General features: G+C 41.9%; 1 pseudogene; it reads right to left on the reverse strand.

Annotated features, from left to right (window-relative positions):
- Window positions 1-5,094: 5,094 nt before the first annotated feature.
- LOC110586562 lies at window positions 5,095-5,519 on the reverse strand (annotated as a pseudogene).
- Between the last annotated feature and the right edge of the window lie 481 nt (window positions 5,520-6,000).

A 6,000-nucleotide genomic window follows, 5' to 3' on the forward strand; every position in this document is an offset into this window, starting at 1 on the left:
AAAATATTGTGACTTAATGACAAAGAGGTGGATATGTAAAAATGGAATAAAAGAAACAAAGAAAGATGTCTCCTATTAGTTTAATTCCCTACTTGTCCCCCCAAGATCTTGGGTTTTTGTCGTGGTTATCATCAAAATGTAGCTAGCATTGAGTTGGTTGTAAATTTTGGGAATCACTAAAAATCCCCAAATCAGTGAGAAACTCAGATAACATCTAAGTTACTGTTATGTTGCTCTTTCCCTTCACCATGAGATCTCTTGGGAGTGGTCCACGAGTGTTGCCTCTACTCCTCCAACACCCGAATTCAGCTCTGTCCTCTCACCTGTCCCCAGGTACTGCTTCCTCCCAGGACTACCTTCCAGCTAGTGCTTGTGGCATGCACGAGGTCCGCATCTACCTTTCTGCAGTTTTTTAGACGAGGAAAGACCCTCCCTTCGACCTCAGCCCCATTAGACACTGTGACACAGCACTTTCCCCTTTTGCTCCCTCTACCTTTGACTGCCCCCTTGGCCAGCCCCTTTCCTCCTATCCCAAATTACTTCCAAGGCCCCTCTCCCCATCTTGTTTTCACTTTCTCTTGGTTCCTTCCTGTCACCTCATGCCTTCAAAGATCACTCAGTGTACATCCTCTCCAATCCATATCTCCAGTTCTAATCTTGCCTCCAGGCTTCAGTCCCCATTGACTTGCTCTATTGTCTTACAACCTCAGTCTCTCTTGTGTTTCCTAACTCCGTTACTGTCACCATCGTAGGTCCAGTCATCCAGGCTCAGAAACTCAGAGTCATTGTCGACTATCCCCTCTCCCTATTCTTTTTTTAACCAAATCCCCATGACTCTGCCTTTGTAGTCTCTCCAAAAGACATACTCATCTCTACTTTGTCTCCTGCTAATCATGTCTGGATTAGTCTCCCCATCTTAAGTCTTTCTCCCCATTTTAATTCATGCATACAGCATACATTATAAACCATAGGGTGGAAATAACTTTTCCTCTGCCCTCTTATGTTAAGAACCTGGGGCCTGCTGATTAAATTGACAAAAGACATTAGCAAGAGAAGCATGCTTTTACTTACACATGCTATACACATATATGTAGGAGTGCCCAGTGATGAGTAATTCAAAGGAGTGGTTAGAATTTGGGATTTAAATACCTAGCTTAGCAGGATAAAGTAGGGCGGGGGAGAGAAAAGGCTCCTATGGGAAGAACAAATAGGTTTCTTTAGGGAATGTAAATGGGGTTTCAGGAGAATAAATAGAAGATAAGAAAGTTTGTAATAATGTTTGCCTATGGAGGTATGAGTGGTCTTCCATCTTCCTCAGGGCCATAACATTCCCCCAGAGAGAGGGATTTATGGTAAGTAGGTTTACTCTTGGTCTCACTCCTACAAATAGACCCACCCTGAAGAAGAAATTTTTGGCAGTTCTCATTTCTCTGAAATTTCTGTTTTCAGTCAAATAAGGAAAGCTCCAAGAAGGCCTCTTTCTGCATCTGTTGAATCTCAAGTGTCTTTAACTTAAAATATTTATTATTTATGAAACATAAAAATATTATCTTCACAAATCTGTTTTTAATCCCATTACACTCATGTTCAAAACTCTGTGTAATCTTCACTGGCTAAAAAGCATTCAGAGCCACCCATTCTGTCCCCAACCTCTCTACCTGACTTCCCATTTCCACCCTTCACTCACCTGTGCTCTAGTCAATCTGAATTTCTTAGCACTGCCTATAAATTCCCACCATTTCCCACCTCTGGGACTCCCTGATACTAGTTTCTCTGCCTAGAATGCCCATTTCCACACATTCAACATTTTTCTGTATCTCAAGATCCAGTTCAGTTGACGCGTCTGCCATAAAGTATCCCAATCCGGGGGTATCCCATGAGCTGGTGTATCTCCTGCCTCTCTAAGCTCCCATCAGATTGTATTCCTCTGTCCTCTCATGGCACTCTATCAAGCTATGAAAGTGCGTAGTTTGCCTCCCTTTCTAGGCTGTAAATCCCTAAAGGTAGGATCTCAGTCCAGTTTGTCTTTATGCTTCCCACAGTTCCTTTGTACAGTTGGCCCTTAAACAATATGGGAGTTAGGGGCACTGACCCTTGCATAGTCAAAAATCCACATATAACTTTTGACTCCCTCAAAAATTAACTACTAATGAAATCTTGCCATTTGCAACGACATGGATGGAACTGGAGGGTGTTATGCTGAGCAAAATAAGTCAATCAGAGAAAGACATGTATCATATGACCTCACTGATATGAGGAATTCTTAATCTCAGGAAACAAACTGAGGGTTGCTGGAGTGGGGGGTGGGGTGGGAGGGATGGGGTGCCTGGGTGATAGACACTGGGGAGGGTATGTGCTACGGTGAGTGCTGTGAATTGTGTAAGACTGTTGAATCACAGACCTGTACCTCTGAAACAAATAATACATTATATGTTAAAAAAAAGAAGATAGTAGGAAGGGAAAAATGAAGGGGGGGAATCGGAGGGGGAGACGAACCATGAGAGACTATGGACTCTGAGAAACAAACTGAGGGTTCTAGAGGGGAGGGGAGTGGGAGGATGGGTTAGCCTGGTGATGGGTATTAAAGAGGGCACGTACTGAATGGAGCACTGGGTGTTATATGCAAACAATGAATCATGGAACACTACATCAAAAACTAATGATGTAATGTATGGTGATTAACATAATAAAAAAAATTAACTACTAATAGCCTACTAGTAACCAGAAGGCTCACCCGTAACATGAGCAGTCGATTAACACATATTTGTATGGTGTGTGTATTATATACTATATTCTTACAAAGAGTAAGCTAGAGTACAGAATATGTTAAGAAAGTTATAAGGAAGGGAAAATACATTTACAGTACCATACTGTGAAAATCCATATATAAGTGGACACACACAGTTCAAACCTGTATTGTTCAGGAGTTAGCAGTGTATAAGTGCTTAAACAGAGTCATTGGACAAATGAGTAAATAAATGAATGCATGGAGAAGTGTTTGAATGGTGGCCCCTCAAAACATATATCCACCTGGAACCCTGGATTGTACAGATGGGCACTAAATCCCAATGTCAAGTGTCCTTACGAGAGACATACAGAGAAGAGAAGGCTGTGTGAAGAGGGAGACAGAGACTGGAGTGTTGTGGCTGCAAGCCAAGGAACACTGGGACCATCAGAAGCTGGAAGGGACCAAGAAGGACTGTCCCATAGAGCCTTCAGAGGGAGCATGGTCCCGCCAACACCTTGAGTTTGAACTCTTGGCCTCTAAAACTCTGAGGGAATGGATTTCTGTTGTTTTTAGGTCATCAGCTTGTGGTAACTTATTCTAGCAACCACAGGAAATACACACCATCAAAAGAAAGCAGCAGTTCACTAGGAGAAGATTAGAGGGAGCTCTGTGCATCCCTGCCCACCCCGGCCACCACATATGCAAACAGGGGCATCTCATTCTACTTCTCCTATGACATAATGTCCCACACCACTCAACTTTTGTCCATATGAATTCCCTGAAATGGTTCTCACTCTTCCTTGCATTTTTCTCCTCTTACCTCATTTCTCTTGCCTGCTTTTCCCCTCACCTGCCTTCCTTATTAAGGAAGACTTTATTCAAGAGGGGGGGCATCACAATGGGTGTAGGGACTCCTGCAATGGGGTCTTGCAGGGAGGAGAGAGAGATTGGACTCGACTCCAAATACAGCATGGCAAAATGGGAGTTTATAGACAGTAGGTCAGTGAATGAAGGGAGTAAGAGGGTGTAAGAAAGATTCTGATGAAACCAACCTAACAGGATTCTTGTTGAAGGCAGGCCAGATGATCAGACATTACCTGGAGATAGTGAAAAATCAGGAACTCAATCAGATTAAACTGGTTAAACTGACTTGCTAGGATTTGTGCTAAAATTGGACAATGCAGACAAACACAGAAGCCCAAAAGTTACACCTTGTTGAAAAAGAATTCAGGGAGCCTGAACAGAGTCTGGTCAAGGAGTGACCAGCAAAGATCACAGTCTTAGCATTTTGAGGGCTTTGGGATTACAATTAGTTTAGCTTTCCTCTTGGTGCCAGAACTGCCTCCATATAGTCCTGAAAGGCTGTTGTCCTCCCTGCTGTGAACACACTTGTTGAAAAGAAATGCATTCCTTTGATCTCATTTGTACCCTGAGATGTGCTGGGTCTGTGAGGCCATGAGGTGTTGTAGAAAGACGGGAGGTGTGGGAGCCAGACAGACCTCAGTCCAAGTCCTAGCTCAGTCATGATAATACAGCATTGCAGAAGTCACTGACTTTCCTGGATGGGATTTTCTCACCTATAAAATGGAGCTCATTATCCACAGTGTATTAGGTTGTTATGAGAATAAGGGATGTTCTGTCACAGTGTGGGGGACCTTAGTAGATGCTTCCTAAATGAGAGTTACTGTGATATTTTCAAGTTGATCATGAGCCTGCCAGAAGAATATCTATCTGTATGTATCTACCTACCTACCTATCTCTAGAGATAGACAGATATCTATAGGCCGCCACAGAGATACTGTGGGTTCCTATGAATCATGAATGTTCTTAATAGCATCTAGAATGGTGACTCCTTTCCAGTAGGTTTTCAATGTACTTTGCTCAGGTCCATCAGAGGAATCACTATCTATGGCAGCCATATCCTTATGAAATGTATTCCTTAAATAAGACTTGAAAGTCAAAAAGACTCTTTGATCCATGGGCTGCAGAATGGATATTGTGATAGCAGGCATGAACACAATATTAATTTCATTGCCTATCTCCATCAGTGCTCTTGGGTAACCAGGTGCATTATCAATAAGCAGTCATATTTTGAAAGGCATATTTTTTTCTGACCATGAGGTCTCAACAGTAGGCTTAAAATAGTCAGTAAACCATGTTGTAAACAGATGTGCTGTCATCCAGGTTTGGTTATTACATTTATAGAGCACAGTCAGAGTAGATGCAGCATAATTCTTTTTTTTTAATATAGGAAGACATTTTGTTATTTTGCTATATAACATATTAGTGAATACACTCAATTGCATTTTCTCAAATGGCAAATGAGACATAAGATAACATCCTGTTGATTCCTGAAAACCTCGGTATCATCTGTCTTTTGGAGGATCCAGTTTCCTACAACATCTATGATACTGTCCACGAGGATACCAACGGTGCTTAGTAGTAAAGAACATTTTGCTAAGTCATTCTATCATGGGTCCTTGCTCAAATTGCTCATTTTTTTCTTCTAATCTGGTTTTCAGAACTTGGTCATGTGTTTCTTCATTATTATGCACAGGATCTGGCCGAGGGATAGGTTTTGTATGTTCATATGGAATGTCCACAGAAGAGTGGTAGCATACTATTGTCCTGCCATCCGATGTCAAAGCAAGCTCTACTTTGCAATTATAGTCATCTGGTAGAGAAGAATACGTAGATTTATGACAAACACAATATAAAGCTCCGTTTTGAATTGGAAATGTTTCCAGATAGTTCTGTTTGATATCACCCATTTTACCCCTGCTAACGCCATGGTGAATCAAGATGCTTATTAGGTGGTGTGAAAGAAGATGATTTGAAGAGAAACTGATTTTAAAATCTTCTTCCAGGTATACCTATTTTCATCCCTGACAGCCGCTCACTGCGAGCCCACCATCTTACCTCAATCTAGATGTAGCATCATTCTTAAGGTTCCTGGGATTTTCAGAATGGTCAGTGAGCACTGGCTGCAACTTAAAGTCACCAGCTACATTAACCCCAAATAAGAGAATCAGCTTGTCCTTTGAAGCTTTGAAGCCAGGCATTGACTTCTCTAGCTATGAAAGTCCTAGACGGCATCCTCTTCCAATAGAAGGCTGTTTCATCTGTATTGCTAATCTGTTGTTTAGTATAGCTACCTTCATTATCTTAGCCAGATCTCTGGCATAACTTGCTGCTTCACCTTGCACCTTTATGTTATGGAGACGGCTTCTTTCCTTGAAGCACATGAACCAACCTCTGCTAGCTTCAAGCAT

Source organism: Neomonachus schauinslandi, chromosome 5 (genome assembly GCF_002201575.2).
Source record: "Neomonachus schauinslandi chromosome 5, ASM220157v2, whole genome shotgun sequence".
NCBI lineage: Eukaryota > Metazoa > Chordata > Mammalia > Carnivora > Phocidae > Neomonachus > Neomonachus schauinslandi.